The sequence below is a fragment of the Anomaloglossus baeobatrachus genome, chromosome 10, assembly GCF_048569485.1.
Source record: "Anomaloglossus baeobatrachus isolate aAnoBae1 chromosome 10, aAnoBae1.hap1, whole genome shotgun sequence".
Lineage (NCBI taxonomy): Eukaryota > Metazoa > Chordata > Amphibia > Anura > Aromobatidae > Anomaloglossus > Anomaloglossus baeobatrachus.
This window is the reverse complement of record NC_134362.1, coordinates 69,161,868-69,184,893: the sequence shown is the minus strand read 5'-3', so window position 1 is coordinate 69,184,893 and position 23,026 is coordinate 69,161,868.

Below are 23,026 nucleotides of genomic sequence, written 5' to 3'. Positions count from 1 at the left end.
GTGGGGACCGCCACTGCAGGTTAAGGGATGCCTGGGGCTGATGGTGGGTGCAGCCAGTTGTAATAGCCTCCTGAGAGTGAGGCAAGCCCCAGGGCCCTGTGTAAGTGTGTGGAACCACAAGGCGCAGAATAACTCCACACAAGCAGAATGTCTTTCAGGGGTTTTACTCACTGTTGATGGCAGGGTGAGTAACCCGGGCGTAGCTGGGATGAACCAGGCTGGAACCAGGTATCCTTCAGGCTGACTGATGAGGGTGACTACCGACTCGCCTTCCTTAGCCCTTGGTGGTTTGGGGTAACCCCGACTTTTAGTCCCTATGGGGGTCACCCAGGGAAGTAACTGCTCCCCTCGTTTGGTTGCCGTTTGCTTGTCGCCTGGACCAGATCACTCCAGAAAAGTTCACTGGGCATGAATACTTTTTCAAGACACGTGTATAAGGAAAAGAGGAAAAATCCAGCGATGAGTTAAATTAAAAGTCCATTTTTTATTTATGAAAATATTAAAATCCAGCAAATTAGGCTAATCATCGGGGAACCAACAGAACAACGCGTTTCGACGCTCAGGTCTTAATCATGTTCTGATAATATATATCAAGAACACCTGTAACGGTTACTCATGAGAACTCTTGAGCTAATAGTTGCGGGAGATCTGACAAATGGGAGTTTCAACAACAAATACAAATATAGTTGTCGCGGGCGGGAAGGACGCCGTCGCTGCTGCGCTCTCGCTAACGCTCGGGTCCGGCGCTGCTGCGGCTGCTGCTGCTGCTCGGTGGCTCGAGCGGTGGGCCGGATCCGGGGACTCGAGCGGCACTCCTCGCCCGTGAGTGAAAGGGGTGGTTGGTTTGGGGGATTTAGTCCTTGACGCCACCCACGGGTCGTGGTGAGGATGGGCACCACCGCTGCTGGTGACTGGGATCCTGGGAGCGATGGTAGGGAGCAGGTGGGATGTTGTTTTCCCCCTCCGTGGGTAGGGGTCGATGGTCCCGGGGCCCGGTGATGTTGTTGTGACGGGGAGGCAGGGTTGGTGAGGTGCAGGGTTGCAGGGACAGCGCGGCGCGGTACCGGATGGCACGGGTGTACTCACTCGGCAAGAAAGGTACAAAGTCCTCAGTAAACCAAACGGCTGGATGGACGGGTCCCGCAGCCGGCTGCAGTGCTTCTCCCCGGATAGGTGATGGCGGCTGTCTTTCCCTGCACCTTAATGTTCTCTTTCTGACTACTATGGATTCCCAACGGTAGTCCGCTCCCCGGTGTATGGGTACCGGAGGAGCCCATTTGCCCGCAGGCGCTGGCCCTTGGGTCTCTAGCCTTAGGCGGTAGCTGTATACCCTCACAGTGTGGACTGTTGCCTTCAATCGGGACTTTTGCTGTTGTGAAACCCCTGAGGTTCCAGTCACATTCGGATCTGACTATTGTCAGCGGCTCCAAGCCTGGTAAGGGTCTGATGGTCCTGCCTGTGTGTGCTGGCTTCACTTTGCTCCCCGGTCGGTACCGGCGGGCCGTCGCCCGTCCCCGGTCCTACGGTTCCGCGTTGCTCCACCACTCCTGCAGACGGCCACCACCGTCTGCCAACCTTGCTGTTAGTGCCTGGGCCACAAACCCAGACACCCAAGTGCTTACTTCTCTCTCTTCCACCTCCGGGACTAAACTGTCACTTTTCCCGCCTCCAGGCCTGTGAACTCCTCGATGGGTGAAGCCAACCGCTTAGCTCCGCCCCACCTGGTGTGGACATCAGACACTGGAGGGAGGCAACAAGGATTTTTGTTTGGCTGATGTCCCTGTCTGATGGGGGTGGGGGGTGTTTGGATGTTATTTGTGACGACCTGGCTAGGCCAGGGCGCCACATATACATAGTATATTAAAATACAGGTTGTAAATATATATGAAAACCTGTAACAAATTGTGGATGGAAAAAAAAAATAATCACAAAGTTGTTATCAAGCGGATAATTTATAACACATATAATTAATTCTTATCATATTCTAATATACATAATTAATGTGATTATATATGATATATTAATAGCAATTTATTCCAAACGGCATATATACATATATATAGGTACAAATAGTGAAACCCCCTAATAAATCGAATAAGGCATATATTTTGTATATATTTTATCAATTAGTGTACTATCTTTTGGATTTAAATACATGTTAGTATAAAATTCATCAATTTGTGGTACAATGTACATATTTATGAATATGTTATATGTAAATATACAATCAATTGTTACAAAAGATGAGTTTTATCAGAAATGTAAAACTCCCCCTATTAAAGGAAGGAAAAATGAGTTTAACAGTATCAATAATGTGTTAAATGTTTTTTTAATAATTGCTAAAGTGAGTATATTAATAATGTAATATAAGGTCCTGACGGCTATTCATATTATGCGGGTGTCTAGTTTCCAGGGTGAAGATCCAGAAGGACTCTCTGTTTAAGAGTTTCCTTCTATGATCTCCACCCCGGATCGGTCTGTGTACCTGTTCTATACCAATGAATTGGAATCCTGTAAGATCCCCTTTATGTACCGATGCAAAATGACTAAACACTGCAGAAGTAGAAACCGCAGTCGGGTTAGTAGCATCGGATAAGTGTCTTCTAATTCTAATTTTCAGACCATTCCGTGCGCAAGACTTCAGGATATACCAGCAAAGTTGATCGGTGAGCTGGATTTTTCCTTTCCTTGTATTTTTCAAGACACGGTACATCTGGCACCTGAGTCTAACTGCTACAAAACAAACAAAAAAAAACCAAAACAATATAGAAAAAATAATTAATATTAAATAAAAAAATACCATATTTGTTAATGTTGGGTGCATAACTGTGAAAAATAATAAAATATAATATTTATCCCATATGGCAGACACCAAAATGGAAAACAAATATGGAAATGGAATATGCAGTAAGAGTTTTTATCATTACTAGTGATGAGTGAATATAATCGGCTCTATTCGTTAGGCCTCCAACACACATCCGTGAAAAGCATGCACGTGTCATATGGTCCGTTTTTCCGGTCCGTTTTCTGTTTTTAAGTCCGTTTTTATGGTACGTGTGCCATCTGTGCGTATAGCGTATGCTAGCCGTGTGTGCGTGTTGAATGTCCGTGTGTGCGTGAGATACGTAAGTGACATGTCCGTGTGTTGTCCGTGTGAAATGTTCCATGTGTGATGCACAATGTCATTGATACATACCCGCTGACAGCAGACAGCGACGCGCGATGAGAATGAACTCATTGTCATACCACGGCTCTGTCTGTGTTGCGTACTGATTAGTGGTCACCCGTGCAGGACTCACCGGTGACCGCCAATCCCCTGAGTCATTGAAGTGTTACCCGCGGCTAGCTGGATCCTCCACCCGTGACCGCAACTCACCTGTGACTTCACTGCTGTCACTCAGGCGACTTGCAGTCACAGTTGGAGGATCCAGCAGTGGCCGCGAGTAACCTGAGTGACAGCACAGCTGATTGCGCGGTTCATCTCAGTTGCTGTGTGGATCTGGCAGGAGCGGCGGGGTTCTTCTGCTGCTCCTGTCACCTTCATGTAGCAGAGCTGGAAGCGACGCGGGACCTCCATGGATTACGCCGGACATGGATGGCTTTTTCGGGCTTAATAAAGTGGTGAACGAGGGTATTTGTTAGTGTTTATTATTCCAAATAAAGGATTTCTTCGGGTGTATGTGTTTATTTATTGTAACTTACAGATTAATCATGGAAGGTATCTCGGGGAGACGCCTGAAATGATAAATCTTGGACTTAGTGGCAGCTATGGGCTGCTGCCATTAACTCCTTATTACCCCGATTGCCAACGCACCAGGGCAAATCGGGAAGAGCCGGGTAGAGTCCCAGAACTGTCGCATCTAATGGATGCGGCTATTCTGGGCGGCTGCTGGCTGATATTGTTAGGCTTGGGGGCTCACCATAATGTGGGGCTCCCCATCCTGAGAATACCAGCCTTCAGCCGTTTGACTTTACCCTGGCTGGTATCTAAATGAGGGGAACCGCACGCCGTTTTTTTAAAATTAATTATTTATTTATTTTACTGCTCGATATTGACACGCCCACCGGCGGCTGTGATTGGTTGCAGTGAGACAGCTGTCACTCAGCGCTGGGGCGTGTCTCACTGCAACCAATCATAGGCGCCGTTGGGCGGGGAAAGCAGGGAATACGAGATTGATGAATGAGCGGCCGGCTTTTTCAAAATAGTAAAAGCCACCGAAGTTTTTTTAATAGCTGTGCAGCACCGCGCCGGTGATCGGGGAACGGTGAGTATGAGAGAGGGGGGAGACTGACCGACATGGACAGAGAGAGAGAGGGACAGACAAGACAGAGAGACCGACCGACGGACTGAGGGAGATTGACCGACATACACAGAAAAAGAAAGAATGACCGACATCGCTAGAAAAAAAGCACAAAACGTACACAGAGCATACGGAGATGCATACGTGTTTACTAACGTGTGCGCACATACCCATAGACTTTCATTGGGTCCATGTGTGCGTGCTCCATGCAGAAAACGGACATGCTTCCGTGCAAAACGGAAACACATACAGATCACGGACACGGACACACGGACATTATGGAATAACGCATGTGTGACCTCAAACATAGATTAACATTCAGACCATGATTAAGACAGTCTGTTGAAATGCGTCGCTCTGACCTGGGCATCCTTTATTTTTATGTTGCATATACCTTTTGGATTTTATGAAAAACTATCAATAAAGAAGACAACTTTTTAATATTCCATGTGATGGCGCTGGATTTATATTTTATATCTATTTGGAGACTTCTGACCATCCATGCGCTGATCATCCACCACAGGACGATTATGGGACTGCAGCAGGCTTGGTGAGCTGATATTACATATTTTTGCTTATAAATTAACATTGGTGTACGTTTGTCCGTGTCTCTGGTATATACGGAAACGGAACAAACACGCACGTGTTTAATGGATGTGTGTTGGAGGCCTTACACAAATATTAAGGTATTCTTCGCACTATCCATTACTTGACGAGCAGGAAGCTGCAGCCTGCAACTATGTGTGTTCTCTTGGCTGTGTATCAAAATACGAGGGACCCCACGTGTATTTTTTTTTAAAATTATTTAAATAAATAATTAAAAAAAAATATTGTGAGATCCTCCCCAATTCTGATACCCAGCCAAGAGAACACGGATGGCTGTGGGCTGGTATTCTAAGGCTGGGGAGGCCCATGGTTATTGGGCCCTTCCCAGCCTAAAAACAGCAGCCCCAAAATTGACACATCTATTACCGTGTTTTTCCCAAAATAAGCCCTCTCCCAAAAATAAGCCCTAGCAGGGATTTTCAGAGCAAGGCTTAAATATAAGCCCTCCTCCCGAAAATAAGCCCTAGTCGCGGTTCAATAATGGAGTGTCCATGCACCTAAAAAAGTTACAGATACTGCAGGACAATTCATTATAGATGTGGCGCCCCTGTGGTTAGGCACTACAGGGGAATACAGCACCTTAACAGCAAGGTGCAGTGCTCTTTGGTCACAGGTGAAAGAGAGAAGAAATGCAGAGTCTTATATTAGATTGAGTAACATTGACTCAGCAGCCCCTACCTTCATATTCCTGGGACTGTTTATATAGTAGGTCCATAGGGGGGTGGAGCCTAGCTGAGCGTGAGACACGACGTGGTTGCCAGGACGACTGGGTGACAGTCAGTTAACAGTCAGTCATTAAAGAGTGACAAGCAGAGACGAGAGTAAATTGATAACTGAAAGAAGGGCTAGAAATAACATAGGTCCGACGTCCTGAGCGAGGGTACCCCAAAAGAAAAAAAAACACAGGAAAAAGGGTAACCCAGACGGAAAGGGGACGCTTTAGGTCTGGCGAGAGCCAGCTGAAGAGTTCAGGTCGACACCGCTATAACGGAACCAAGGAGGTTTGTCAGGTTTATCCCCAAACCATTGACCATTGACCTGGGATCTTAAATAAGAGGAGTCCGGGTACCCATCAAGAGTCTGACTACTAACCCCAAGCCGAGTTCACGACGCTGTTGTGGGATAGATAAAGAAACCGTGCAGCATCAGACCCCTGGGAAAACCAGTGATGAGACTAACGAGTGGGTTAAAGAGGGAGTCACAGAGCCCTCAGAGCAGAGACCAAGAAAGAGACAAAGAAAGGTTACCTCAGAGAAAAAAACTCTGTCATTAAATCTCCTCCGAAATTTGTGACCATTGGCCTTCTGGTAACCGAAGTGTTTCTGCTGTGTACTGTGCAAAACAAACCAGATGTTAGTAAAAAGGACTTGTTTGAACTGATGTGGACTCGGTGTGTCGTCTCTCCGCCATTCGACAGGACCCTGCGACGTCAGAGAAGAAGGCAGCCATCACAGCTCGGTCGCTTCCCTCCTGGTCAGCGAACCGCCGCCCTGAGGTAAAATAGCTCCACCTGTGGGGAGCTGAGAGATCTTAAGCTGCCATCACCATCGCCTCAGAGGCCAGCCGCGGGCAGCGCTGGTATATCTGCTTACCAGACACCACAGGTGGCGTCACGTATATCCCCAAAATCATCCCTGTACACCATTCCCCAGCCACAGAGTGAGCGCCCAGGGCACGAAGCCGGGACCGACCACCTGTGATAACCCCATCGAGAGTAAAGTAGCCATAGTCCCGGCGCCAGAGTACCCCTACCGAAAACCCTGATGGTCGACTCATAGACAGCGAGCACCCCGCAATCACACTCATCAGACACCGAGCGGCAGGAGCTGCAGTGATCGCACACCCACACACATCAGATCTCACACACACAATCAGATCTCACACACAAACTTCGGATCGCACACACAAACATCTGATCTCACACACACACAAACATTGGATCACACACACATTGCAACACACACATACCACATCCAGTGACACCGATTTCTTCTGGTTGGCAGAATCCTGGGAGGCTGTACAGTGGAGCACAAGAATGCTTGCTTACAGGACCTACGGGACGGACACGTGACTTCCTTCCATTATTCCCTGTGGCCAGAAGTCTACTGTAATGCTGGATGAAATGTGTGTGTGTGTGTGTGTGTGTCAGCGTCAGAAGCAGGGAAGGACGGCGTGCAGCACCCACTGGAGATCACAGGGAGGACCTGGGAGCCATGCAGACGCCCCGGTCTTGTAAGTATGCATCTCCCGGGAAGTGGGGGGGGGTCTGCTTTTTGTGGGGGGGGGTAAACTTACCCCCAACCATGTTTCTCCAAAAAAAAAAGACCTCCTCCAAAAATAAGCCCTAGTGCTTTTTTGGGGGACAAAAAAGTATAAGACAGTGTCTTATTGTTGGAAAAACACGGTAGATACGCCTATCCGAGTGCTTTTACCAGGCTCAGCTTGATTGTCCTGGTGTAGTGGCAATCAGGGTAATATAAGGGGTTAATGACAACTGTGAATTATAAAAAAAAATCACAGCTGTCAAAAAGCCTGAGGTTAATAATGGGTAGGGGTCTATGATACACCCCCAGTACTAATTGTGTAGACCAAAGGAAATAAACACAAAACACAGAAAAATCCTATATTAAAAAAAAAAATAGAAAAAATACATTCTCTAATTTATTAACCCCCAAAACATCCCTAGAGGTCCAACGTAATCCACATGAGGTCCCTCAAAAATCCTGGCTCTGCTACATCTGAGGTTGCAGTGTGCGGTCACGTTACAAAACATGACCGATCAGTGCAGCATTGAACACACTGACTGAGCCGCAGCCGTGAGCAGTGATGTCAGTGAGTTCACCCGAGCTCACTGCTGTGGTTCCCATGGTACCTCAGTTGTGACCTCAGTGAACCCACCTCAGGTGAACTCATTGAACTCAGTGTCCTCACCTCAGGTGAACTCATTGATGTCAATGCCAGATTTCCAGATTAGGCGATGTGCGCTTTTCTGCACCAAATCTGTATCTCCTGGCAGAAAAGCGCAACTAGATGAGTCCTTTTACCCGTAGGTCGATCACATGCCTAGGCCCTCGCAAGCCCTTAGCTCACCCTGATTAGTGAGGGCCAGTGAGATTCTAGTCTTGCCACTGTAAGGGGTGGGCAGACCCCTTACAAGGAGGTGTAGTGTTATAGTTAATACAGATGTTATTTAATAAAAATGTTTTATTGTAATTGCACTGTTTTTAGTGGGTTCCCCTAGTGGCCGGGTGGGACGGCTGTCCCCATAGGAACGGGGTAGAGGAAAGGAGGAGCTGGCAGAAGAAAGGGGAGGGAGAAGAAGAGTTGTTAAGGAAAAAAAGTTAGAACCAGGAGGGAGTTGAGTCCGGGACGGGAGAGAAGAAGCAGAAGGGGCAGAGTGTGGGAGCTGGGTGAATAGGAAAGCCGGAGAAAAGAAGAGAAGGAGTAGCTTCAAGTGTGAAGCAGTACTGGTGTGGGTCCAGTCTGTGTTAGCCGGAGTGGGAGCCAGGTGAAGTGGATTAGCCGGGCATATCCCCACTGGAGGAGATGTCAGGAACAGGTTTTTTTCCCCTAGCAAAAGTGTGAAGTCATCTGCTGTGTTTTTGCCTCTGTGATGGAGAAGTGCTCAATAAACAAGCCTGCTGGTTCAATTGATCCACGTCCACAGAGTCTTTGTACAACTGACGGCGGCATCTACACCACCACACTCTGCCCCACCAAGTCACCTCCCGTCCCAATAGTGACGGCGGAGCCGGGGGTTAGCCTGAGCGAGACCGGGGCCACGACTACAATCCCTGAGGCGCCCCTGGCACCCCGTTACACCACTACAATAAGAAAACACAAAGTAGGTAAGACAAATTAGTGGGGAAAGAGACAACAAAAAGTACTCCTTGGTTTCTTCAGAAGGAACCTTCTCAGCTGTAATAGAAACAAAACCACAGCTATGCAGCAACAAACTCCTTCCACATGGTTAGCATAGGTATGAGCTATAGCCGGCATAGGGAGGAGTGAGGAGCGGATATTTATAGCAGAAGGGAGTGGCTGCAGCTGAAGTTACAATTACCTGTTAGATCACTGCAGGAAAAAAATGAACCTTAACCCATTTGGTACGACATGTAATTAAATACACTCCAACTTAGGGTAAATGACGAGCAGCGGGCACTAAACAACATGCTGTGACCTTCTGAGTCCAGATAGCCTCAAGATCACATCAGGCCGAGACTCAATTGTGACAAATACATATAATAACTCTTTAGTCAGATCTCATTTAACTGGGAAAAATAAAGCCATTTCGAAAAAAAAGGAAAAATAGTACATGGCATGTAGTCTTTCATTCCTAAAAAAAAAAAGGACCAAGAAAACAGTCGCAGTCATTTGGTGAAGAAGAACCCGTTCACAACATCAACTGAAGTCCAGAACACTCTCAGTGAAGTAGGTGTATCTGTCTCTAAGTCAACAGTAAAGAGAAGACTCCATGAAAGTAAATACAAAGGGTTCACATCTAGATGCAAACCATTCATCAATTCCAAAAATAGACAGGCCAGAGTTAAATTTGCTGAAAAACACCTCATGAAGCCAGCTCAGTTCTGGAAAAGTATTCTATGGACAGATGAGACAAAGATCAACCTGTACCAGAATGATGGGAAGAAAAAAGTTTGGAGAAGAAAGGGAACGGCACATGATCCAAGGCACACCACATCCTCTGTAAAACATGGTGGAGGCAACGTGATGGCATGGGCATGCATGGCTTTCAATGGCACTGGGTCACTTGTGTTTATTGATGACATAACAGCAGACAAGAGTAGCCAGATGAATTCTGAAGTGTACCGGGATATACTTTCAGCCCAGATTCAGCCAAATGCCGCAAAGTTGATCGGACGGCGCTTCATAGTACAGATGGACAATGACCCCAAGCATACAGCCAAAGCTACCCAGGAGTTCATGAGTGCAAAAATGTGGAACATTCTGCAATGGCCAAGTCAATCACCAGATCTTAACCCAATTGAGCATGCATTTCACTTGCTCAAATCCAGAATTAAGACGGAAAGACCCACAAACAAGCAAGACCTGAAGGCTGCGGCTGTAAAGGCCTGGCAAAGCATTAAGAAGGAGGAAACCCAGCGTTTGGTGATGTCCATGGGTTCCAGACTTAAGGCAGTGATTGCCTCCAAAGGATTCGCAACAAAATATTGAAAATAAAAATATTTTGTTTGGGTTTGGTTTATTTGTCCAATTACTTTTGACCTCCTAAAATGTGGAGTGTTTGTAAAGAAATGTGTACAATTCCTACAATTTCTATCAGATATTTTTGTTCAAACCTTCAAATTAAACGTTACAATCTGCACTTGAATTCTGTTGTAGAGGTTTCATTTTAAATCCAATGTGGTGGCATGCAGAGCCTAACTCGCGAAAATTGTGTCACTGTCCAAATATTTCTGGACCTAACTGTATGGGAAGGAAGTTGGTAATGTTGAAAATGTAAATGAAAGTGTTAACCTATGTCACCTTTGCAGCCTGAGGAGGTGCTGGAATTAACCAAGGAGGAATGTAGCTCCCCTGAAGCCATCAGGAGCTACAAGGTACTGCATCCTGTCAAAGATGCAGGACCTACCTCCAGGGACCCAGAAGACCAGTGTTACTATGTCAGAGATGGGCGTCGACCGGTTTTGTGCTCAGTAGTGATTGGTCTAGTAGGAATTAATTCCTGCTGTTTTTTTAATTGCTGCTGGGGTCACAGGTTGTTGAAGACCTATCACAGCTGCCTCCATCCTTTAAAAGATGGTGGAACCTGGTCACTCATACCAATTATAGCTCTAGCTTTGCTCCAGCGATACTGGTCTTTTTACGTGGTGATCCAGTTGTTGGCGAACTGTATTGTGGTATCTGTTGTGCAGGTGATATTTCCTTGTTGTTTGTTTATTTCCTCCCTGTACCTTATTTCTCTCTGAGTACCTATTGTCTTTTCCAGTGTGTGAGTTTGAGTGTTGGTTTTCCCCTGTCTGTCGGTATTTGTGAGATTCATTACTCCTGCCCCAGCCCTCTTCTGGTGTGGGGGAGAAAGGTTGTTAGACCAGGGCAGTGCAGGAGTTTGGGGTACGCTGGTGATCCAGACCTTGCCGCCATCAGGCCTACCTCTGGAATAAGTGACAGCTTAGGGTCCCTAGTGTGAGAGCCAGTATAGGTGCCTCTATGTCACGCCCCCGGTGTCCCGGCACCGCTCCTTACCCACTGATCCGGTCCCGATGTCCCGGTACCGCTCCGTACCCACTCATCCGATCACCGTGCTCACCGACCGCGGCCCCGGCTCCCGCTCCCCTGCGTCCCCCGTGCTTTCTACTCGGCGTCCCCCCTGGCTTGCTGCGACTCGGGACTCTGCCTCCGATTCCTCTGCATCCTGTCCCCGGCCTCCTGTGCTTGCCTCTGGCTCCCGGGCTTCGCGCATACGCATTAGGGCACGGGCACGCTCATTCACCTTTTCTTAAAGGGCCAGCATCCCTGGAACAGGATATGGCTGAGGGCAGGTGCAGGGTATAAAAGACTTCCTGTTACATACGGGCGGTGCTTGTTTAACAAGTGCTCACAGCTTAGTATCTTGTGATAGTGTTCAAGCCCTCTGTGTTCTGTTCCTGGATTAACCCTGTCTCTGTCCTCAGAATCTGATGCCCGGTGTGTGCCACAGCTGGTCCGGCCCCTGGAGATTCCTAGGTGTCCGTTTGCAGTGGACCTCTCCATCGTCCCTCTGCTTCACTTCACCACCGACTCTGGATTACATCTGAAGTCTCCAGCCTGCACTCGTCACTGGTCCCGGACTCTGCCTGCTGTCTTCACCCGGCTCCAGTCATCCGTTCCGATTCCCTCCGGTCCGAAGTCATCACGGGACTGGCCTCAGTATTCCTTCCGGACTTTCCAAGGACGCTCCCGGTATCCCGCCTGTGTTCCGGCCACTGTGCATCTATGCCCTCTGAGGCGGTCGCCAGACAGTCCATGTATAGGGGTTCGATCCTGGTGGCCTCCCTGGGGGAGCCCAGTGCACGGCCCAGTGGGTCCACTCCTGGACTGAACGTAACAGATTGAACAAGTCATGGACCCCGCCGAGATACAGGTCCACAAGTAAATATCAAAGCTTAATATTTTTGGAAGTTGGAGTGTTTTTTTTTAGATTTGGCCATCTTAGGAGGATATCTGTTTGTGCAAGTAACTATTACTGTGCAGAATTATTAGACAACTTAATAAAAACCAAATATATTCCCATCTCACTTGTTTATTTTCACCAGGTAAACCAATATAACTGCAAAAAATTTAGAAATAAACATTTCTGACATGCAAAAACAAACCCCCCCAAAATTAGTGACCAATATAGCCTCCTTTCTTTATGATGACACTCAACAGCCGACCATCCATAGATTCTGTCAGTTGCTTGATCTGTTTACGATCAACATTGCGTGCAGCAGCCACCACAGCCTCCAGACACTGTTCCGAGAGGTGTACTGTTTTCCCTCCATGTAGATCTCACATTTTATGAGGGACCACGGGTTCTCTATGGGGTTCAGATCGGGTGAACAAGGGGGTCATGTCATTATTTTTTCATCTTTCAGACCTTTACTGGCCAGCCACGCTGTGGTGTTGGATGCATGTGATGGAGCATTGTCATGCATGACAATCATGTTTTTCTTGAACGATACCGAATTCTTCCTGTACCACTGCTTGAAGAAGTTATCTTCCAGAAACTGGCAGTAGGTCTGGGAGTTGAGCTTCACCCCATCCTCAACCCGAAAAGGTCCCACAAGTTCATCTTTGATGATACCAGCCCATACCAGTACCCCACCTCCACCTTGCTGGCGTCTGAGTCGGAGTGGAGCTCTCTGCCCTTTACTGATCCAGCCTCTGGCCCATCCATCTGGCCCATCAAGAGTCACTCATTTCATCCGTCCATAAAACCTTTGAAAAATCAGTCTTAAAATATTTCTTGGCCCAGTCTTGACGTTTTATCTTATGTTTCTTGTTCAAAGGTGGTCGTTTTTCAGCCTTCCTTACCTTGGCCATGTCCCTGAGTATGGCACACCTTGTGCTTTTTGATACTTTGATACTCCAGTAATGTTGCAGCTCTGAAATATGGCCAAACTGGTGGCAAATGGCATCTTGGCAGCTTCACGCTTGATTTTCCTCAATTCACAGGGCCGGATTATAGGCGGGGCAGGCGGGGCTCCAGCCCAGGGGCCCCCACCAAAAGAGCTTCTAAGGGGGCCCCCACCATACTTGGCACTAGGCACCTGTCAGCGGTTTTTTTTTCTTCCCACCCTCTCCCCCTCCGTAAAGACAGTCTAATAAATCAGCTGTGTTTTCGGGGGGGGGGGGGGGGGGGGGGTGTTGGAGCACCGCTATTTATTTGCATCTGCGCAAAGACGCAAAAACAAACTGCGGGCACAGGACGCTGATTGACCCCGGAAGTACCAGCGGCCGCTTGCACTTCCGGGGTCAAAGGTGTGCTAATGCTCCCTGCTATGTGCTGCGGCCGTACCCAGCGAGGGGCGGGGGGGCAGCTGCTCCCCCCTAGAAGCAGGGGCACGGTGTGGTGGGCCGCTGTATCTGCTGTCCCCGCTGCGCTCCTCTACACTGTGTACATGCCAGGCACACTAGCAGGATGCAGCGCGCGTGCCGGCTCTGCTGTGTGCTGTGCTCGGCATGTACCCAGTGCAGAGGAGAGCAGCAGAGCCGATGACCGCAGCTTCCTCTTTCCATTCCTATTTAAATGTATTTGCGTCTTTCAGACGTAAATACATTTGAACAGCGTGCCGGGACTGGGCCCCGCCCCCGACGTGCAGCAACGTGATGATATCAGCACCTTGCTGACGTCATGACAGTGCTGTGGGCGCCGGGACACAGGAGACATGAAGCAGTAAGCGCTCCATGGAGGAGCTGAAGAGACAGGTTTCATTAATGGAGATGTGTGGGAAGGGGCTGAGGACACATAACGGGGAGCATATGTGAAGGAACACAGCTCTCTGACAGGCAGAGGAGGAGTGCTGTATTCCGAGGGAGGGGGGGAGGCAGGAGTGTGTAGGGATGGGGCAGTGTAATTTGTGTGTGTAGGGGGTGATGAGGGTTGTATTGTGTGTGGGGGGAGGGGTAATGGAGGGTGCATTGTATTGTGTGTGGGGGGAGGGGTAATGGAGGGTGCATTGTATTGTGTGTGGGGGGAGGGGTAATGGAGGGTGCATTGTATTGTGTGTGGGGGAGGGGTAATGGAGGGTGCACTGTATTGTGTGTGGGGGGAAGGGTAATGGAGGGTGTATTGTGTGTGGGGGGAGAGGTAATGAGGGGTGCATTGTATTGTGTGTGGGGGGAGAGGTAATGAGGGGTGCATTGTATTGTGTGTGTGGGGAGGGGTAATGAGGGGTGCATTGTATTGTGTGTGGGGGGAGGGGTAATGGAGGGTGCATTGTATTGTGGGTGGGGGAGGGGTAATGGGGGGTGCATTGTATTGTGTGTGGGGGAGAGGTAATGGGGGGTGCATTGTATTGTGTGTGGGGGGAGAGGTAATGGGGGTGCACTGTATTGTGTGTGTGTGTGTATGTGTGTGTGTGTGTAGGAGGTGATGTGGGGTGCATTGTGTGTGTGTGTGTGTAGGGGGTGATGGGGGGTGCATTGTATTGTGTGTGTGTGTGTGTGTGTGTGTGTGTAGGGGGTGATGGGGAGTGCATTGTATTGTGTGTGTGTGTGTGTGTAGGGGGTGATGGGGGGTGCATTGTATTGTGTGTGTGTGTGTGTGTGTAGGGGGTGATAGGGGGTGCATTGTAGTGTGTGTGTGTGTCAGAGCTATGTGTGTAAGAAGCAGTACTGTGTGTGTGTATATATGAATTAGAGCAGTCTGTGCGGCCCCCCCCCCAGAACTATATAGGTCCCCCAGAGCGCTATGTCACCCATCCCAGTAATGAGTACACCACCAGAGCTGTTTGCCACTCCAGTAACGTCTATGCCCTTGCCCCTCCTGTAATGTATATATTGTAGCCCCAGCCCCTCCTGTGATGTATATACAGCAGTGCTGTCAGTGTGCAGTCATGTCTGTTAGTGACAGCCATCGTGAAACACAGGCACATGTCCTGAAGGAGCTGGACGGAAACAAGCGGGAGAGGTGAGTGAGGCTGCTGGCGACTTCCCCATATTAATACCTGTAAGGGCTCATTTGCACGTAACTGCTGAATATTCTGCAGCGATTTGACAGCACATGTGCGCGTCAAATCGCTGCAGAAACACTGCATAATGGATGCAGTTTTTCTGTACAAAAAAAGCCGATTTCATGCGCTCTGGCTGCTGCCCCCACCATAGACAGAGCGGGAGCTGCATCCATAGCGCACGGAATAATTGACATGCTCATTTTCTGAACGCACAGATTTGGGTCAACATTTTAGCACCCAAATCGCTGCGTTCATAAAAGCAACGTGCGCACGTGTCATGCACAATCTTCATAGATTGTGCAGGGGACGCAGGACGCATGCATTTACACTGCAGTGCTATACGTAAATGCATGGAATTACGCAACGTGCGCACGAGCCCTAATGTGTCTGTGTCTGCATGTATGTCACTGTATATGACCGTGCATATATTTGTCTGTTTATATGTATTTTTCTGAATTTGTCTTCAAATATGTATATATACGTATGCCTGTATGTGTGTGTGCATGTCTGTTTGTGGATGGGGTCCACTGAGACTCTTTCATCCGGAGGCCACAGAAACCTGGAGCCGGCCCTCGCTGCCTTAACATTGGGATCAATAAAAAATATGTGACTAAAGCGGTCTTTACACTCTACAACATATCTAACGATGTGTCGGCGGGGTCACGTCGTAAGTGACGCACATCCGGCATCGTTAGTGATATTGTAGTGTGTGACAGCTACGTGCGACCCTGATTGTGCATTAAAATGTTGATCGCATACACGTTCATTTTCTAAAAATTGAACGTCTGGTTGTTCATTGTTCTTGAGGCAGCACACGTCGCACCGTGTGACACCCCGGGAACGATGAACACAGCTTACCTGCGTCCCGCCGGCAATGCGGAAGGAAGGAGGTGGGCGGGATGTTTACGTCCCGCTCATCTCCACCCCTCCGCTTCTATTGGCTGCCGCTGTGTGACGTCGCTGTGACGCCGAACGTCCCTCCCACTTCAGGAAGTGGATGTTCACCGCCCACAGCGAGGTCGTTTGGAAGGTAAGTACGTGTGACGGGGGTTAATCGTTTGTGCGACACGGGCAACAAATTGCCTGTTCCGCACATACGATGGGGGCGTGTGCGATCGCATACGAGATCGCATATGTAATTGAAATGTGTAAAGCAGCCTTAACTCTACTTTCTGTGTATATGTGACGGCTGTGAGTGATCCTGGATTGTATCTGTATTGTACTGTGTGTATATGTGACGGCTGTGAGTGATCCTGGACTGTGTCTGTATTGTACTGTGTGTATATGTGACGGCTGTGAGTGATCCTGGACTGTGTCTGTATTGTACTGTGTGTATATGTGACGGCTGTGAGTGATCCTGGACTGTATCTGTATTATACTGTGTATAAGTGACGGCTGTGAGTGATCCTGGACTGTGTCTGTATTGTACTGTGTGTATATGTGACGGCTGTGAGTGATCCTGGACTGTATCTGTATTGTTGTACTATAAATCTGAATGTGGCAGAACAGGATAAGATAAATGTTCATTGGATTTATATCTAAATGCTACAGTTCGTGCTCTACTGTTATGGCTAAAAATGTTAACGCTATGGGGCCCCCACCAGATTTTCTGCCCAGAGGCCCCCACCAACCTTAATCTGGCCCTGTCAATTCATGGGCAGTTATTTTGCACCTTTTTTGCCCAACACGCTTCTTGCGACCCTGTTGGCTATTTGCCATGAAACACTTGATTGTTCGGTGATCATGCTTCAAAGGTTTGGCAATTTCAAGACTGCGGCATCCCTCTGCAAGACATCTCACAATTTTGGATTTTTCAGAGCCCGTCAAATCTTCTTCCGACCAATTTTACCAAAGGAAAGGAAGTTGCCTAATAATTAAGCACACCTTATATAGGGTGTTGATGTCATTACACCGCACCCCTTCTCATTACAGAGATGCACATTACATTATTTACTTAATTGGTAGTTGGCTCTCAAGCCTATACAGTTTGGAGTAGGACAACATGTATAAAAAGTATCATGTGATCAAAATACTCATTTGCCTAATAATTCTGCACAGAGTGTATGGTATGAAAGATAATGGTGCCATATAATTAATTAATTAATTAACCTAAGTTTACTGATTAGTGGAAAAAATCTGCACCCCAATAAATGCCCCAAATCTGTACTTTTTTTGTTTTAATAGTTTTTATCCCTTCAAAATCCAATTGCCTAGCTTTTACGTAGTTCTTGTGCCGTTATCTGTGAGTACGGTGTATTCTCTTTCTTCACCAGTAGGTGTCTCTGTAAGCGCGCCTCCTTACCCTGCAGGAGAGCCCAAGGTTATTCCGGTAAGGTATGTTTTTATTTATACAGAACCAATCTTTGCAATATCAATATTTTACAGACGCAATGTCCAGATATTGTACACAGAAATAGGGTACAAGTCAGGAGATTGTCATTGGTTTGAAAACAACAATTGAGAAAAACTAACATTAGGACTTAAAAAAAATAATAAAAATCAGCTAACATGCGAGTGAAACCAAATCCCCTTACAAAAGAGCCCAGATCCCCCATGTCTGGTTCCTATGTACATACTTTTGCAATGATTTTCCTTACCGTACTGTCCAGAAATGCCGAAAGGTTACTCTGTGTTACTGTCGTCCAGACTTACAGTCTGCTGTCAATAAATCACTTATCTGAGAGAATAAAAAACAGCATAAACAAAGGAAAAAGAAAAAAAAATTGACCATTTTAAGGTTGCGTAAATCTGTACTATAGAAATTCATGTATTTGGCTACAGTTTAGGTCACTTTTGTGTGGCTATACACATAAAAATATTTGGGTGTATAAAACCAGCACACTAATGACTTTAGCAGGTGCAAGTGATGAGTCCCTCGTCTGTTATTGTCTGCAGTCCTGACGTCAGGTCGACAACGCTGCAGGCAGCCGCTGCCCATCAATTTGGACACAGCTAATGAGCTCACTGATTGGCTGCAGTGCTATTGGTGAAACATCAGCGCTGCAGACAATAACTGAAACCAGGAGCAAAGGGGAAGAGTCAGTGCTGAACTCGGGAAAGGTGAGTAAAGCACAGTTATTATTTTTTTTTTAAAGAAACTACAGCCAGAGAACAGGGGTTTCCAAAAAACGAAAAAAAAAAAACCAAACTCATAACCCAAGAGGCTGCAGCAATTATTTCATTGGTTGCCGAGCCCATAGACTAGGAGAATGAGGACAGGTAAATCAATGGGCATTTTCTCATTTTACCTGGAGAACTTGAATGAGTGAAGTGCTGTCCATGCTGTATGTTGGTCTGGAACACAATCTGTGTAGCATTATTTTTTGGGCATTATTTTAGAGGCACAAAGGTGCAATCTCTGCGTCACCATTTCTGGGGGTACTATCTGTGAGATGAGAAGAAGGACAGGTAATTCAATAGGCATTTTGCCATTTTACCTGGGGACCCTGAATGAGTGAAGTGCTGTCTGTGCTGTATGTTGGTCTGGAACACAATCTGTGTAGCATTATTTCATGGGCATTAATTTTAGAGGCACAAGGGCGCTATCTATGCATCATTATTTATGCAGGTACAATCTGGGGATGTTTCAGCTTCTCTTTTTAAAAATCTGTAGACATTTTTGTGAACCTTGTTGGCTTTGAGCCAGGAAATAAACATTTTTCTAGCATGTAGAGTAACATCATGTTTAGCTGAGGCATTTGCAAAGTGTTTTTCTTCCTCACACGGTATTGCAAAACACTGTAAATGAGGCAAAAATGGGAATGCATCATCTGAACATTGCCTAAGAGGTGGCAAACCTCGTCCTCATAATTGTTGAAGATTTTCTTTTATAGTTAATGACAACAGGAATGACGTTTGTGGGTGTCATCCTGCAAGAAGAGAAGATACCGATCATAGGAGACCATTACTGCTGTCCGGCGTCCAACCTGATTGTGGTTGTTGCAGTGCTTGTAGTGTACCACCCCCACGCCAGCAGCCGGGGCTGCTCGGATCCGGACCCGCGGTGGCTCAAGGGGCGTCCGAACCTGGGGGTTCGTGTGGCCACTCGAATTATAAGGGGGAGAGTATTTACAGGGGACGGTGTTTGGAATAGTTCGTGATACCACCCGTGGTGTGTGGTAAGAGAGAATACCACCGCTGCAGCTAGGAGTACCCGATGGCGATGGAGTGGGCAGCTATGTGTTTAATCCCTCCATGGGTTAGGGAAATGCCCCGGGACTTGGTGATGGTGGAGTGGCGTGCCGTTGGGAGATAGGGGTCACTTGTGTGCTTACTCAGTCCATAAAGCTGACACCAACAACTTAGTAAACCAAAGTTCTGGACACCGCTGCCGCTGGGAGCATGTTTGGGTCCTGTTTCTGCTGGTGTTGCCTGTTGATCTGTGATCTTTTCCTTGCCACCTTGTTCTCTTCTAGTTGGTCCCTATAGCTTGAAACTAATCGGGTCCCGCTCCCCAGTGTGGCTAACTGAGGGAGCTTGCGCTCAGGGTTCACGCTTGGGATTTTCTGGACCGTATTTGTGGAAAGTCCTATCCCCCTTGTTGCGCTAGTACCCCGATTTTGGAGCGAGTGGAGAGCGGATCTTGAAGGCTCCGTTCTCGTCGGGTAAATTATCAGGTTGCCTGAAGCTACTCCCTAACGTAGGGTCCATGTACCCTGTCGTGCCCTGGCCCCAGCCCGATGATGGTACAAGGCCGCCGTCTGTCCTCCACGACAATGCCGTGCCCCTTGTCTTAATTCCCTGCGACCGGGGTTCCAGCTTCTACCAGGCCCAGACCAACGTCTGCTACCTAGTACTTCCAAAGAGCCCAGCTCCTGACCTACTCTCTCCTTCACCTCCAACACTACACTGACTTGCTCCTGACACTCCTGACCTCCCCTTAACCAACCCCCAAGTGGGTGACCCTATTCCACTCATGCCGTCCACTGGTGTGTCTGGGGGGTGTGGTGCAGAGTGTTCCTAGGATTTTGATTAGCTGATTTTGGCAACACCATTGATTAGGGACCCCTAACCAAGAAGGAGGTGGATATTGCACAGAAGGGCAGATTGCATAATACCCTGTGATGCCCTGATAGGCTAGGGTGTCACAGTAGTATTGTACTGGAGCATCTTTAAGGGGCAATGAAGTGTGTTATGGGAGTGTGTTGCATGAGAGACCTGCTATGAGACCTGTTAGAGGTCTGGGCCTTGTCAGCCATTGAGGTCTACGTCTTGTCAGCCATTGAGGTCTAGGTCTTGTCAACCATTCAGCCATTGAGAAGCACTCTGATGGCTGAGTCTAAGCGTGACAGGAGCCTATGGAAGAGTGGAGTCCATCTTGCTATTGAATAGACACAACAAAAAAGACCAGTCCTAGAAAAGGAAGACTTAAGAGATGTCTTTCAGAGACAGATATAGAGGCACATGGAATGATTGAACGCTGAGAGACTTTTGTCTTGAGTTAAGGCCGCTTTACACGCTGCGACATCGCTAGCATCGGCTAGCGATGTCGCGTGCGATAGCACCCGCCCCCGTCGGTGTCACGATATGTGGTGATCGCTGCCGTAGCGAACAATATCGCTAAGCAGTGTCACACGCACATACCTGCTCTGCGACGTCGCTGTGACCGGCGAACCGCCTCCTTTCTAAGGGGGCGGTTCGTTCAGCGTCACAGCGACGTCACAGCAGCATCACTGAACCACCGCCCAATAGAAAAGGAGGGGAGGAGATGAGCGGCCGGAACATGCCGCTCACCTCCTTCCTTCCTCCTTTTCCGGTGGACGCAGGTAAGGAGATGCTTGTCGTTCCAGTGGCGTCACACATAGCGATGTGTGCTGCCGCAGGAATGACAAACAACTTCGTTACTGCAGCAGCAATGATAATTGGGAAGAGGGGGACATGTCACCGATAAGCGATTTTGAACGTTTTTGCGATGATTCAAAATCGCTCATAGGTGTCACACACAACGACATCGCTAAAGCGGACGGATGTGTGTCACAAATTCCGTGACCCCAACGAGATCGCTTTAGCGATCTCGTAGCGTGTAAAGCCACCTTAAGACGGTGAGAAAGCCTGTGATGTAAGTGAAAGAAGAAGTGATTGTGTTGCTAGGTTCAGCTGGTTAGATGGACGCCCTAATCCACAGGTCTGGGTAAACATACAGGCGGAGGGTGCTGGACAAGTGGTGACTCTGAGGATAAGTACTATGGGCTATGTTGGATGGCAAGCAAGCAAGCGGAACAGGACACACCAGAAGCTACAGTAGATTGCATAGATGGGTATAGCATAATGTGAACAGTCTCTAAATAACAGTTACTGATTAGAGCAAATTATGAGTTAACTAGCAAGTCTGTGGAGCTTTAGATTGAAGTTGTATAAATTACACAATTTAGAAGAGAAGATTGCAGGTGAAGGAGCCGTATGATGACAAACTCCAAGACAAACAGCCACTGAAGACAACATTTCCTGAGTTCTCAGATGCAGCACCTGTGTCTCTGTGGATGCCATATTGGAAGAAAGTGAAGCCTGAACCTTGAATCAAGATGTAACGTGCTGCGGGGCAGTAGCCATGGGTGAGGGACTCAATTTCCATTTCCCAGTGCTCTACTGAGAGGTGTGTCCACCAGACCCCTTTATAACCAAGATGAGAAGCCAGACAAGTTTGTAAAAACAGAGTCCTTTTTACAGAAGAAGACACATACATAATGGTTTCGGGAGACGGCACTTCACTTGTGAATATCACACAGGCAGAACAGATGCAGGGAACTTCCATCTTTCTATTACAGAGCCAAACAGGTCAATGTGTTATGCTGTGGATCCTATAGCCAGACCACTGGCTGTGATCTCTTACAAGGGCTGCTTCTAGAACAGCTTCCCTCGTGCTCTCAGCTGGGAGATCCTTTTTCTTCCTAAGGTCCCCCACGACTGGCCTACACTGAATTCACTCCCACAAAAGTCTCTTAGTACCAGCTATCACCCACTTGCCTGTATGGTAGATATCTGTAGCCACTAAAGGTTTTTACTGTAACTTGCTCCCTTGTACTTATGTCGCGGGCGGAGGAGGGGACGCTGCGCTCTCCCACTGCTCGGGTCCGGCCGCTGCGGCTGCTGCTGCTCGGTGGTGGCTCGAGCGATGGGCCAGATCCCGGGTACTCGAGCGGCGCTCCTCGCCCGTGAGTGAAAGGGGTTGATTGGTGGTGGGGATTTGGTTATTGTCCGTGACGCCACCCACGGTTATGGTGATAGGGTTGACACCACCGCTGCTCTGAACGGGGATCCCGGGAGATGTGACAGTGAGCAGCCGAGTTGTTAGTTCTCCCCTCCGTGGGTAGGGGGTTGGTTGTCCCGGGGCCCGGTGATGGGGTAGGGATGGATGGTGGCAGGCGGGTTGCGGGGGCCTGGCGAGGTGCAGGGTCGCGGGGGCAGCACTGTGCCGCACGGCACGGTGGTACTCACTCAGCCTGAGACGATGACACAGTTCACGGTAAAACACACGGCTGGAGAGACGGGTCCCACGGACGGCTGCTAATGCTTTTCCCGGTAGGTTAACGGTGACGGTCCTTTCCCTGCACCTGAGTACTGCTGTTGGTTCCAATGGGTTCCCACCAGTAACCCGCTCCCCGGCTTGGATATGGGCTGGAGGAGCCCCTTTTTGCCTGCAGGCACTGGCCCTGAGAAACTGATGCCTTGGTGGTGGCGGTGGCTCTCCCACATGGTTGGACTGTTGCCTTCAGTCGGGACTTAGTTGTTTGGAGACCCAGGAGGTCCCCTTTACTAACGGATTCGGCAAATTCACGGCGACTCCAAGCCTTGCCGGGGTCCGAAAAGCCCCTGCCAATGGTGCTGGCTTCTCCTTGTGTACCGATCCGGTACCGCCGGGCCACCGCCCATCCACGGTCCTTACGGCAACTCCGATAGGCCACTCCTGCAGACGGTCACCGCCGTCTGCTAACCTTGCTGTCTCGC